The sequence below is a fragment of the Stomoxys calcitrans genome, chromosome 1 (assembly GCF_963082655.1).
Source record: "Stomoxys calcitrans chromosome 1, idStoCalc2.1, whole genome shotgun sequence".
Classification (NCBI taxonomy): domain Eukaryota; kingdom Metazoa; phylum Arthropoda; class Insecta; order Diptera; family Muscidae; genus Stomoxys; species Stomoxys calcitrans.
Window position 1 is genome coordinate 60,699,219 of NC_081552.1, and position 16,060 is coordinate 60,715,278.

Consider the following 16,060-nt stretch of genomic DNA (forward strand, 5'->3'; position numbering starts at 1 on the left):
ATCTAATGTTGATTTAAGGATCCAAATATCTGGGTCACGTCCTGCCGCTCAGCAGGACTACTGAGAACTTATTGTACACCAATGAAAGGCGTGTCAGAGGGCAATCTCCTCCCCAAATCCTACCCAAAACAAAAAGGAATTAAAAATAATTTATGAAGGCCAAACATTAAAGAGGAGAGCTTTTACTTGTTATTGTATAAGCGTAAGTTCGAATCTTGGAACCCCACCACCGTGGATTCTGCGAAAAAGGTTTACAAAATAAATTTACAATTCTTGCTTGTTTCTCTTTCGAGACGAGATCAATGATCGGAGATGCAAATGGAAAAGGAAAGTCAAATATAGCAGCACAAACCAACCACTATGGGACGCGTTTCGTCTTTGGTTAGAAGACTTTTCAACCATATTAGGTGTAAAGGCTTCAAGGGCCGTGCGTTGATATGTTGTATTTGAATCGTATTAATAGCGAAAACGCATCTATAATACAATTACCATATTAACAACGCTCGATAACTCTGTCATTAGCTGTACTTTTCCCAATGCATGCTAATAGACATGGTTGTCGAGCGTTGTTAATGTGGTAATTGTATCATAGATGCGTTTTCGCTATTAATACGATTCAAATATTATATACCAACGCACGGCCCTTGAAGCCATCACCGATCATTGAGCTCGTCTCTAAAGAGAAACAAACAAGAATTGTAACATTTAATGATCTTAGCCCTAACAGACAAATAACCTAAAAAATCTAAATCAATTTAGTTGAAGGGCAAAATTTTATTCTGCATACCAAAATTCTGTCCAACTAGCAAGAAATATAGCTTCTAGGAACCCAACATGGATGATCGAAAGACCAGTTTAATGGGAGCTATAGAAGGTTATAGACTGATTTGCACCGTATTTGGCACAGTTGTTGGAAGTCGTAAGCGGACACCGCATGCAAAATGTCAGACAAATAGGACAAAATCTGCGTCTTGTGAGGACTCAAGAAGTCAAATCGGGAGATCGGTTTATATGGGAGCTATTTCTGGTTAATGACCGATTCAATCCGTGCTTGGCCCAGCTGTAGGAAATCATAACAAAACATCACATGCAAAATTTCAGCCAAATCGGATGAAAATTGGGGCTTCCAGGGGCTCAAGAAGGAAAATTGGGAGAACGGTTTATATGGGAGCTATATCTAAATCTGAACCGATACGGGCCATTTGCAATCTCCAATGACCAACGACAATAGTAAGTATCTGTGCAAAATTTCAAGCGAGTAGCTTTGCTCTTTCGACCGCTATAGTGATTTCGACAGACGGACGGACATGCTCAGAACGTCGAGACGATCATCTTAGACGAATATTTCGAGGTGTTACAAACGGAATGACTAGATTAGTCTTTAGAAAAACATTAAAAAAATTTTGTCTTCACAAAAATAATTTCGAGAATGATCTGGCCCAGGGTGAAGTTTTGTCATTGAAGAATGTTAAGCTGAAATTTTGTTTCAAAAAAAAAAATATTCCTCTATTTTTTTTTTAGTAAGAATTTCATCACAATTTTGCCCTTAAGAAAAATAATTTCAGGTGACCCTGTCCTCAGCAAAATGTTGTCTTTGTAGAATATTATAAACTAGCTGAATCTGGCCCGCTCCGCTGCGCCTTTTTTTACTTTATATGGAACAAAATTATCCTTTGATTATTTATTTTCGACAATTAAAGAGCTTTTAGTGAAACAACATGCTACGAAAATAGTATATGCATATCGCTTGACAAACAGTATAACAATATAAGTGCCTTTATCTGTATCCCATATGATCTTTATTGTACAACGAATTCGCTCGGAGGTTTTAATGTCATTAAAGTTTGGATGTTAGATGTACTCCATTCCTAAAATACTTTATTTCAGCCCGATATTCCCATTATGTCCAATTTAGGGGTGTTTCCGGGGATGAGTGGTCGCGAAGTGCTCTTCTCTCAAATACTATTTTTATACCCTCCACCATAAGATGGGGGGTATACTAATTTCGTCATTCTGTTTGTAACTACTCGAAATATTCGTCTGAGACCCCCTAAAGTATATATATTCTTGATCGTCGTGACATTTTATGTCGATCTAGCCATGTCCGTCCGTCTGTCCGTCCGTCCGTCCGTCCGTCTGTCTGTCGAAAGCACGCTAACTTCCGAAGGAGTAAAGCAAGCCGCTTGAAATTTAGCACAAATACTTCTTATTAGTGTAGGTCGGTTGGTATTGTAAATGGGCCATATCGGTCCATGTTTTGATATAGCTGCATATAAATCGATCTTGGGTCTTGACTTCTTGAGCCTCTACAGTGCGCAATTCTTATCCGATTGGAATGAAATTTTGCACGACATGTTTTGTTATGATATCCAACAACTTTAAAAAGTATGGTTCAAATCGGTCCATAACCTGATATAGCTGTCATATAAACCGATCTTGGGTCTTGACTTCTTGAGCCTCTAGAGTGCGCAATACTTATCCGATTGGCATGAAATTTTGCAGAACGTGTTTTGCTATTATGTCCAACAACTGTGCTAAGTATGGTTCAAATCGGTCCATAACCTGATATAGCTGCCATATAAACCGATCTTGGGTCTTGACTTCTTGAGCCTCTAGAGTGCGCAATTCTTATCCGATTTAATGAAATTTTGCACGACGTTTTTTGTTATGATATCCAACAACTGTGTCAAGTATGGTTCAAATCGGTTTATAACCTGATATAGCTCCAATATAAACCGATCTTGGGTCTTGTCTTCTTGAGCCTCTAGAGTGCGCAATTCTTATCCGATTGGGATGAAATTTTGCACGACGTGTTTTGTTATGATATCCAACAAGTGTGCCAAGTGTGGTTCAAATCGGTTCATAACCTGATATAGCTGTGATATAAACAGTTCTGGGGACTTGACTTCTTGAGCTTCTAGAGGGCGCAATTCCTATCCGATTTGGTTGAAAATTTTCATGAAGTGTTTTATTCTTACTTTCAACAACTGTGTCAAAGAAGGTTCAAATCGGTTCATAACCTGATATAGCTGCCATATAAACCGATCTGGGATCTTGACTTCTTGAGCCTCTAGAGGTCGCAATTATTATCCGATTTGCCTGAAATTTTGTACGACGGATTCTTCCATCAACATACATGTTTATTATGGTCTGAATCGGTCCATAGCCCGATGCAGCTCCCATATAAATCGATCTTTCTTTTTTTACTTTTTGAGCTTAAAAAGAGCGCAATTCTTATTCGAATTGGCTTACATTTTACACAGGTCTCCAACATATAATTTAATTGTGGTCCAAACCGGTCCATATCTTGATATCGCTCTAATAGCAGAGCAAATCTTTTCTTATATCCTGTTTTGCCTAAGAAGAGATGCCGGGAAAAGAACTCGACAAATGCGATCCATGGTGGAGGGTATATAAGATTCGGCCCGGCCGAACTTGGCACGCTTTTACTTGTTTAATCTCAAATGCTTTACATTTGAGCCACATATTGCCATGGTGGGTAAATATTTTGCCCTTTGGGGGGTGTTTTTTGGGGAAGGGGCGGTGCCCCAAATACATGGTCCCACAAATGGATATCAGATTCGTATTCTACACCCAAATACCTTTATTTGAGCCCCATAACGCGATGGTCAGTGGATAATTGCTATCTGTGGGGTATTTTGGGCAAAGGCTACCCCCACAAAAAATTTATCCCAAAAGTGGGTATCAATTCCGTGCTCTATTCTCCGATACCTTTCATTCGAGACCCACTTTGACATGGTCGGCAAATATGGCCGATTTAGGGGTGTGTTAGCCCTGAAAATATATCAGCATCGTGCTCTATTCTCATATATCTCAAGTATCTTTCATATGAACCCCATATTGCCATTTTCCTTGAAATTGGATATTAAATTAATTTTCTAATCTCAAATACCTTTCACCTAAACCCCTTATTGCAAAAGTCTGCAAATATTTTCCGATTTGGGGTATGAACCGTAATAACTATCAATATCGAGCTCCACTGTCTTAAAGACCCAAATATTCATAGTTAGCAAATACGTCCAAAATACCGTTAATTTGAGCTCCATATGTCCATAGTTGGCAAAAATTACCGGTTTTTGACTTGACCCTGAAAATATATATCAGATTCGTGTTCTACTCTAAAATAAGTTGGTATATATATATATTTGGTGGGTTTTGGGGGTGGGTCGGCCTCCCTAGGTCCTCATCCGAAATTTGGGTATAAAATTTTTGATTTTAGTTTACTATGAGAGAGCACACAATATTTCGCTTAAATTCCACCACCCATCTCCGAGATCTGGCGTTTCTGAAAATAAGGGTAAGGGGGAGGATTATTATTTGGATTAATATTGCAGATAAAATTTGGCGCACAAGATTCCATTATGACTTCCGGCATTGTTGCTGAATAGAAATCGATGCATGTTCAGATATAGCTCCCATATTTATGTATCAAATGATTTGAAATTTAAGATTCTTTGTACTCATGTTTCTTAACAGATTTTCTCTAAGTTTTGCACAATGTTCGTTTCTATGATTTTTACTTTGATGTTCTAGAGTAAGATATAGCTCCTATATATTTTCGTCTGGTTGTGACTAAAACTGCAACAATTTGGTAATTTGTTTACCCATTCTTACAAAAATTGGTACTAAGATTTCTCCTATTACTCTTCTGATCACTGGTAAATTTCGTAGAAACCTGTTCAGATTTAGAAACAGCTTCCACATATATGTATATCCCATTTTCCATTTATCAACATCACGATTTCCTCTACGACTCTTTTGTTGCATAAACAATACTTTACCGATACATTTTGAAATAGTATACAATGTAAAAATTTGATACCGCGGCATTTTGAAACATTATAAATTTTTCGAATACAAAACAACTGAGTCAGCCGCTGTCTCATATAAACAGCTGTTTATCATCGGGTTAAATATTACGGCAAATGTACATACTTAAACGAACAAATTAACTTGCATATTATTACTAGGCTGACCCGGCCCGCTCCGCTGCGCCTTCTTTTACCTTATATGGAACAAAAGTTTTCCTTGGAATATTTATTTCCGACAATTAAAGATCTTTTAGTGAAATCCCATGCTACGAAAATAGTATATCGCTTTACTAACTGTTTAACCAATATAAATGCCTTTATCTGAATCCATATGATCTTTATTGATCTACGAATTTAAGTTTGGATGTAAGGTGTACTCCATTCTTAAAATACGTATTTTACTCCCAAATACCTAAATTTGAGCCCCATATTGCGATGGTCACTAAAAATTGCTGGTTTGTGGGGTATTTTGGGTATCAATTCTTGCGAAAATGGGTATCAATTCTTGCTTACCCCCCAATACCATTCATTTAAGATCCAAATTGACATGGTGGGTAAATATGCCCGATTTAGGTGTGTTTTGGTCAGCAACGTACTCTATTCTCATATATCTATATATCATTTATTTGAACCCCATATTGTCATTGCCCTCAAAATTGGATATCAAATTCGTTTTCTAATAACACTTAAACTCCATATTGCAAAAGTCAGCAAATATGTCCGGTTTGGGGTATTGGCCCTAAAAACTATGAATATTTAGTTCCTCTCCTCTCCTCTCCTTAAGACCCAAATTGTCTTGGTGAGCAAATACGTCCTATTTTGGGGGTTGTTATGGTGGTGGGACGTCCGCTAGGCAGTTGGCCCCTAATGTTGATATTAGACGTGGTATACTCCCACATACCTTTAATTTGAGCCTCATATTTCCATAGTCGGCAAACATGACCGGCTTGGGGGATGGGCGGCCACTCAGTGAGTTGGCCTTGAAAATATATATCGGATTCGTGTTCCACTTTAAAAGCCCTTTTATTGAGCCTCATAATGCAATAGTCAGAAAATACTTACTATTTGGGTGATGTTGTGGGGGGTGGGGTGGCCCCATAGACACTTTTCCCGAATATTGATATCAAATTCGTGCTTTACTCTCAAAGACCTTTCATTTGATCCCCATATTGCTATGGTCGTAAATTTGTCCCCCCTTGGGGGATGTTTTGGTGAGAGGCGGCCCCCAAAACGCTTGGTCCCATTTTTATACCCTCCACCATAAGATGGGGGGTATACTAATTTCGTCATTCTGAGACCCCATAAAGTATATATATTCTTGATCGCCATGACATTTTAAGTCGAACTAGCCATATCCGTCCGTCTGTCTGCCCGTCTGTCAGTCGAAAGAACGCTAACTTCCGAAGGAGTAAAGCTACCCGCTTGAAATTTCCCGCAAATACTTCTTATTAGTGTAGGTCGGTTGGGATTGTAAATGGGCCAAATCGATTTATATTTCGATATAGCTGCCATTTAATCCGATCAACAACTGCCCTAATTATGGTTCAAATCGGTCCATGTTTTGATATAGCCGCCATAAAAACCGATCTTGGGTCTTGATTTCTTGAGCCTCCAGTGGGCGCAATTCTCGTCCAATTTAACTGAAATTTGCACGTAGTTTTTCAATATCACTTCCAATAACTGTGCTAAGTATGATTCAAATCGGTTCATAATCTGGTATAGCTGTCATATTAACCAATCTCTGATCTTGACTTCTAAAGCCAAAAGAGCACGCAATTCTCATCCGATTTGGAAATTTGAATGAGGTGTTCTGTTATGACTTTCAATATCTGTGCTAAATATGGCGTAAATCGGTATAGAACCTGATGTAGCTGCCATATAAACCCGTTTGGGATAACGATTTCTTGAGCCTTTAGAGGGCGCAATTCTCATCCGATTTGGCTGAAATTTTGTACAACGGCTTTTCTCATGACCTTCCACATACGTGTCCAATATGGTCTGAATCGATCAATAGCTTGGTACAGCTTCCATATAAACCTATCTCCCGATTTTGCTTCTTGAGCCGTTACAAGGCGCAATTCTTATCCGAATGAACTGGAATATTACACAATGACTTCTACAATGTGTACCTTTCATTAATGGTCCGAATCGGACTATGACTTGATATAGCTCCAATAACTTAACAATCATTTTCTTTTATCCTTTGTTGGCCTAAAAAGAGATACCGCGCATAGAACTCGACAAATGCGATCCATGGTGGAGGGTATATAAGATTCGGAGCGGTCGAACTTAGCACGCTCTTACTTGTTTACAATCACTTTTGTAGATAATAGATTTTAAGCAGAAAGACTTTCTGATTTCATTTATTAGGACCCTCCCATTATTTATGATAAAATTTTATTAAAAGTGTTATGCTATCAGTGAAATTCAAACAAGTATTCATGAAAAACATGGATATTTCACTGTGCAACACTAACTTAATACCCACCTTTTTGTAAGCATGTAATTTGACTCGTCAAATTTCATTAACGATTTTCGTACATAACCCATAAGGATATAATTATTCGCAAAATCTTTTCATTGTAAAAAGATTTTCGTGGAAGAAAATCAAAAATTCAAAATCTTTTAAATAATATTTTACTGTGCTCAAACCTACAGGCAAAACCAACAGAACTAACAAATTTCTATTCTTGTAGAAATCGTCCCTAAATCGTCTTGTATGATTCAAATCGGTTCATAATCTGGTATAGCTGTCATATTAACCAATCTCTGATCTTGACTTCTAAAGCCAAAAGAGCACGCAATTCTCATCCGATTTGGAAATTTGAATGAGGTGTTCTGTTATGACTTTCAATATCTGTGCTAAATATGGCGTAAATCGGTATAGAACCTGATGTAGCTGCCATATAAACCCGTTTGGGATAACGATTTCTTGAGCCTTTAGAGGGCGCAATTCTCATCCGATTTGGCTGAAATTTTGTACAACGGCTTTTCTCATGACCTTCCACATACGTGTCCAATATGGTCTGAATCGATCAATAGCTTGGTACAGCTTCCATATAAACCTATCTCCCGATTTTGCTTCTTGAGCCGTTACAAGGCGCAATTCTTATCCGAATGAACTGGAATATTACACAATGACTTCTACAATGTGTACCTTTCATTAATGGTCCGAATCGGACTATGACTTGATATAGCTCCAATAACTTAACAATCATTTTCTTTTATCCTTTGTTGGCCTAAAAAGAGATACCGCGCATAGAACTCGACAAATGCGATCCATGGTGGAGGGTATATAAGATTCGGAGCGGTCGAACTTAGCACGCTCTTACTTGTTTACAATCACTTTTGTAGATAATAGATTTTAAGCAGAAAGACTTTCTGATTTCATTTATTAGGACCCTCCCATTATTTATGATAAAATTTTATTAAAAGTGTTATGCTATCAGTGAAATTCAAACAAGTATTCATGAAAAACATGGATATTTCACTGTGCAACACTAACTTAATACCCACCTTTTTGTAAGCATGTAATTTGACTCGTCAAATTTCATTAACGATTTTCGTACATAACCCATAAGGATATAATTATTCGCAAAATCTTTTCATTGTAAAAAGATTTTCGTGGAAGAAAATCAAAAATTCAAAATCTTTTAAATAATATTTTACTGTGCTCAAACCTACAGGCAAAACCAACAGAACTAACAAATTTCTATTCTTGTAGAAATCGTCCCTAAATCGTCCTCCGTATCAATTACCTTAAATCTATATTGTGAATTATTTTAAATAATTATTTAAAATATAAATTGATCTGCTTGATCAATACAGGGCTTTAAAATTGTGTTTCCGAGTCCATAAAGATTTTCATTTCATTGCTGATGTAATTAAAATCATGTACAATATAATTAAATATTACAAATTATTTTTTGGAAACGCTTTTCAGAGTAACAAGCAAAATATTTCATTTAAAGTCATTTTTATACCCACCACCGAAGGATGGCGATATATTCATCTTGTCATTCCGTTTGCAACACATCGAAATATCCATTTCCAACCCTATAAAGTATATATATTCTTGATCAGCGTAAAAATCTAAGACGATCTAGAGTCCGTCCGTCTGTCTGTTTAAATCACGCTACAGTCTTTAAAAATAGAGATATCGAGCTAAAACTTTGCACAGATTCTTTTTTGGTTCATAAGCAGGTTAAGTTCGAAGATGGGCAATCTCGGACTATATCTTGATATAGCCTACATATAGATCGATCCGCCGATTTAAGGTCTTAGGCCCATGAAAGCCACATTTATCATCCGATTTTGCTGAAATTTGGGACAGTGAGTTAAATTAGACCCTTCGACATCTTTCTGCAATTTGGAAGGGATCGGATCAGATTTGGATATAGCTGCCATATAGACCGATCTCTCTATTTAAGGTCTTGGGCCCATAAAAAGTGCATTTATTTTCCGACGTCTCCAAAATTAGGGACAATGAGATGTGTTCTTCAATTTGACCCAGATCGGTTCAGATTTGAATATAGCTGCCATATAGGCCGATCTCTCGATTTAAGGTCTTGGGCCCATAAAAGGAGCATTAATTGTCCGATTTCGCAGAAATTTTGGGACAGTGAATTGTGATAAGCCCGTCAATATTTTTCTTCAATTTGGCTCAAATCTGTCCAGATTTAGACATAGCTGCCGCATAGAACTATCTCTCGATTTAAATTCTTGGGCCCACAAAGGCATATATACTGTCCGATGTTGCCGAAACTGGGGACAGTGAATTGTGTAAGGGTCTGCGACATCTAACTTCAATTTGGGCGAGATCGGTTCAGATTTGCATATAGCTGCCATATAGACCGATTTTTCGATTTAAATTCTTGGCCTCATAAAAGGCGCGTTTATAATCCGATTTCGCTGAAATTTGACACAGCGACTTATCTTAGATTTTTCCACATCAGTGTCGTATATGGTTTAGATCGGTCTTTATTTAGATGGGGCTACCAAAAAGACCAATATTTTGTTCTGCAAAATTCAACAAACACTTATTAGACCACTCAATATCCGTACCAAATTTGGTCCAAATCTGACCTTCTTTCGATATAGCTGCTACGGGGGCATCAACTATTCATTTTTCACCTGACTATGACGAAAGTTGGTTTACATATATACCCGAGGTGTTGGGTATCCAAATTTTGGCTCGGCCGAACTTAACGCCTATTAACTTGTTAAATAATATATTTTTACAGATAAAATTTTAATTAAAATAATAAAGCGAGAATTAAAATAAAAACTCATACAGAATTATGTCTTAGAAAATATTTTGTTAAATTTATGTCTTTCGGAACAATTTTTAAAGAAAAAATTTTTGGCAGAAAATTCCATGAAGATTCTGGCTTAGAGAAACTTTTAATAATTTTTCGTTTAAAACAATCGCAAAAACTTTATCATTTGACAAAATTATTGCGATTCGGTCTCTAAAAAAAATTTCATTATACCATTAACGACGAAAAATACCGAACAATAGAGCTGCCGTAGAAAAGTTCGTGCTCGATTTAGAAAAAAAGTATCGTAACGAAATTTGGATTCGCGTAAAGTGGTCGCCCGAATCCAGTTACAACAATTTTTTCCGTCATGTTTTGGGGGAAAATTGGCTTGTCGAAAATCGGAAATTTTTATACCCTCCACCATAAGGTAAGGGGTATACTAATTTCGTCATTCTGATTGTAACTACTCGAAATATTCGTCTGAGACCCCATCAAGTATATATATTCTTGATCGTCGTGAAATTTTATGTCGATCTAGCCATATCCGTCCGTCTGTCCGTCCGTCTGTCCGTCCGTCTGTCCGTCCGTCTGTCTGTCGAAAGCACGCTAACTTCCGAAGGAGTAAAGCTAGCCGCTTGAAATTTTGCACAAATACTTCTTTTTAGTGTAGGTCGGTTGGTATTGTAAATGGGCCATATCGGTCAATGTTTTTATATAGCTGCCATATAAACCGATCTTGGGTCTTGATTTCTTAAGCCTCTAGAGTGCGCACTTCTTATCCGATTGGGATGAAATTTTGCACGACGTTTTTCGTTATTATATCCAACAACTGTGCCAAGTATGGTTCAAATCGGTCCATAACCTGATATAGCTGCCATATAAACCGATCTGGAGTCTTGACATTTGAGCCTCTAGAGTGCGCAATTCTTATCCGATTGGAATGAAATTTTGCACGACGTGTTTTGTAACGATATCCAACAACTGTGCCAAGTATAGTTCAAATCGGTCTATAACCTGATATAGCTGTCATATCAATCGATCTTGGGTCTTGACTTCTTGAGCCTCTAGAGGGCGCAATTGCTATCTGATTTGAATGAATTTGGCACGTAGTATTTTGTTACGATATCCAACAACTGTGCTAAATATGGTTCAAATCGGTTCATAACCTGATATAGCTGTCATATAAACAGATCTGGGGACTTGACTTCTTGAGCCTCTAGAGGGCGCAATTCCTATCTGATTGGAATGAATTTTGGCACGTAGTATTTTGTTATGATATCCAACAACTGTGCCAAATATGGTTCAAATCGGTTCATAACCTGATATAGCTGTCATATAAACAGATCTGAGGACTTGACTTCTTGAGCCGCAAGAGGGCGCAATTCCTATCTGATTTGAATGAATTTTGGCACGTAGTATTTTGTTATGATATCCAACAACTGTGCCAAATATGGTTCAAATCGGTTCATAACCTGATATAGCTGTCATATAAACAGATCTGGGGACTTGACTTCTTGAGCCACTAGAGGGCGCAATTCCTACCCGATTTGGCTGAAATTTCGGAAGACGTTTTTGATTGTTACTTTCAACAACTATGTCAAATAAAGTACAAGTCGGTTCATAACCTGATATAGCTGCCATATAAACCGATCTGGGATCTTGACTTCTTGAGCCTCTAGAGTGCGCAATTCCTATCCGATTTGCCCGAAATTTTGTACGACGGATTCTTTCATGACCATCAACATACGTGTTTATTATGGTCTGAATCGGTCCATAGCCCGATGCAGCTCCCATATAAATCAATTCTTTATTTTACTTTTTGAGCTCACAAAGAGCGCAATTCTTATTCGAATTGGCTGACATTTTACACAGGTCTCCAACATATAATTTAATTGGGTCCAAACCGGACCATATCTTGATATCGTTCTAATAGCAGAGCAAATCTTTTCTTATATCCTGTTTTGCCGGCCGAACTTAGCACGCTTTACTTGTTATATCTAAACAAGTAAAACCGTGCTAAGTTCGGCCGGGCCGAATCTTATATACCCTCCACCATGGATCGCATTTGTCGAGTTCTTTTCTCGGCATCTCTTCTTAGGCAAAAAAGGATATAAGAAAAGAGTTGCTCTGCTATTAAAACGATATCAAGATATGGTCCGGTTCGGACGACAATTAAATTATATGTTGGATACCTGTGTAAAATTTCAGCCAATTCGTATAAGAATTGCGCCCATTGGGGGCTCACGAAGTAAAATAGAGAGAACGATTTATATGGGATCTGTATCGGGCTATAGACTGATTCAGAACATAATAAACACGTTTGTTGATGGTCATGAGAGGATCCATCGTACAAAATTTCAGGCATATCGGATAATAAGTGCGACCTCTAGGGGTCAAGAAGTCAAGATCCCAGATCGGTTTATATGGCAGCTATATCAGGTTATGAACCGATTTGAATCTTATTTGACACAGTTGTTGAAAGTAAAAATAAAATACGTCATGCAAAATTTCAGCCAAATCGAATAGGAATTGCTCCCTCTAGAAGCTCAAGAAGTCAAATCCCCAGATATGTTTATATGACAGCTATATCAGGTTATGGACCGATTTCAACCATACTTAGCACAGTTGTTGGATATCATAACGAAATACTTCGTGCAAAAATTCATTTCAATCGGATAGGAATTGCGCACTCTAGAGGCTCAAGAATTCAAGAATTCAAGAACCAAGATCGGTTTATATGACAGCTACATCAGGTTAAGGACCGATTTAAACCATACTTGGCACAGTTGTTGGGTATCATAACAAAACACGTCGTGCAAAATTTCATTTCAATCGGATAAGAATTGCGCACTCTAGAGGCTCAAGAAGCCAAGACCCAAGATCGGTTTATATGACAGCTATATCAGGTTATGGACCGATTTCAACCATACTTGGCACAGTTGTTGGATATCATAGCAAAACACGTCGTGCCAAATTTCATTCTGATCGGATAAGAATTGCGCACTCTAGAGGCTCAAGAAGTCAAGACCCAAGATCGGTTTATATTGCAGCTATATCAGGTTATAAACCGATTTGAACCATACTTGGCACAAATGTTGGATATCATAACAAAACACGTCGTGCCAAATTCCATCCCAATCGGATAATAATTGCGCACTCTAGAGGCTCAAGAAGTCAAGACCCAAGATCGGTTTATATGGCAGCTATATCAAAACATGGACCGATATGGCCCATTTACAATACCAACCGACCTACACTAATAAGAAGTATTTGTGCAAAATTTCAAGGGGCTAGCTTTACTCCTTCGGAAGTTAGCGTGCTTTCGACAGACAGACGGACGGACGGACAGACGGACGGACATGGCTAGATCGACATAAAATGTCGCGACGATCAAGAATATATATGCTTTATGGGGTCTCAGACGAATATTTCGAGTAGTTACAAACAGAATGACGAAATTAGTATACCCCCCATCTTATGGTGGCGGGTATAAAAATCAACGAAAAAATTTCTCAAAATTCTTAGAAGTGAGATTTTATTGTCTTGTTGCATTTGATTGTTCAATTTTATGCCGAAATCATTAAATCCTGCTTTCTCCGCTTAATGGTCAATAAATATAAAGAAAATTACTTTTTTTTGTAACGGCTTAGGAAATAAAATGGCATGGAGCGGATTAATATCTGCGTCCTCTTTTAAGCCTAAACTAGGAAATAAAAGGTTTTTTCAAAAAATTTTTAAAATCAAAATGTTTAAAAAAATTGTTACGTCAATATAAATTCCCTAAATTATGAATATATAAAATTTCATCCAAATCAGACAACGGAATTGAGCTCCAGGCGTAATGGACTAAAATGTTGTCTCTATTGAAACTTGTCCATAGTAAAATTTTAAGGAAAATGATGTTTGGGACAGATAAGCATAATAAAGACTTTAAAAATGTGTATGCAATATATAGTGTCGCAAAAATTTTCTCGAGTGTAGGTTGTCTTTAGATAAATAAAAATTCATTAAAATTTAATCTTTATTTTTTTTTTAATTTTTTTTTTTGTAAAAATTATCTTTTAAAAGAATTTAATTTAAATGTTGTCTTTAGAAAAAAATTAAAGAAATTTTGCCTTTAAAGTTCGACGCGACGGAATTCCCTTTAACTGGCTCCCAAAAATCACTTTCTGATGTGGCCTTTTTAGGCTATAGTAGTCAGAATTTCGTTACCATCTCTACGAAGACTGTGGTGTAGGGTACTATATAGTTGACTCCGCCCGACATTTGTCTTTCCTTACTGGTTATATATGGCTTACATCCCAATCTAATTTTTATACCCTCCACCATAAGATGGGGGGTATACTAATTTCGTCATTCTGTTTGTAACTACTCGAAATATTCATATGAGACCCCATAAAGTATATATATTCTTGATCGTCGTGAAATTTTATGTCGATCTAGCCATGTCCGTCCGTCTGTCCGTCCGTCCGTCCGTCCGTCTGTCTGTCGAAAGCACGCTAACTTCCGAAGGAGTAAAGCTAGCCGCTTGAAATTTTGCACAAATACTTCTTGTTAGTGTAGGTCGGTTGGTATTGTAAATGGGCCACATCGGTCCATGTTTTGATATAGCTGCCATATAAACCGATCTTGGGTCTTGACTTCTTGAGCCTCTAGAGTGCGCAATTCTTATCCGATTGGAATGAAATTTTGCACGACGTGTTTCGTTATGACATCCAACAACTGTGCCAAGTATGGTTTAAATCGGTCCATAACCTGATACAGCTGCCATATAAACCGATCTTGGGTCTTGACTTCTTGAGCCTCTAGAGGGCGCAATTCTGATCCAATTTGAATGAATTTTGGCACGTAGTATTTGGTTATGATGTCCAACAACTGTGCCAAATATGGTTCAAATCGGTTCATAACCTGATATAGCTGCCATATAAACCGATCTAGGATCTTGACTTCTTGAGCCTCTAGAGGTCGCAATTATTATCCGATTTGCCTGAAATTTTGTACGACGGATTCTCTCATGACCACTAACATACGTGTTTATTATGGTCTGAATCGGTTTATAGCCTGATATAGCTCCCATATAAATCGATCTCTCTATTTAACTTCTTTTCTTATATCCTTTTTATACCCTCCACCATAAGATGGGGGGTATACTAATTTCGTCATTCTGTTTGTAACTACTCGAAATATTCGTCTGAGACCCCATAAAGTATATATATTCTTGATCGTCGTGACATTTTATGTCGATCTAGCCATGTCCGTCCGTCTGTCCGTCCGTCCGTCCGTCTGTCTGTCGAAAGCACGCTAACTTCCGAAGGAGTAAAGCTAGCCGCTTGAAATTTTGCACAAATACTTCTTATTAGTGTAGGTCGGTTGGTATTGTAAATGGGCCATATCGGTCCATGTTTTGATATAGCTGTCATATAAACCGATCTTGGGTCTTGACTTCTTGAGCCTCTAGAGTGCGCAATTCTTATCCGATTGGAATGAAATTTTGCACGACGTGTTTCGTTATGACATCCAACAACTGTGCCATGTATGGTTCAAATCGGTCCATAACCTGATATAGCTGTCATATAAACCGATCTTGGGTCTTGACTTCTTGAGCCTCTAGAGGGCGCAATTCTTATCCAATTTGAATGAATTTTGGCACGTAGTATTTTGTTATGATATCCAACAAATGTGCCAAATATGTTTGAAATCGGTTCATAGCCTGATACAGCTGCCATATAAACCGATCTGGGATCTTGACTTCTTGAGCCTCTAGAGGTCGCAATTATTATCCGATTTGCCTGAAATTTTGTACGACAGATTCTCTCATGACCATTAACATACGTGTTTATTATGGTCTTAATCGGTTTATAGCCTGATATAGCTCCCATATAAATCGATCTCTCTATTTTACTTCTTGAGCCCACAAAGGGCGCAATTTTTACTCGAATTGGCTGATATTTTACACAGGTCTCCAAC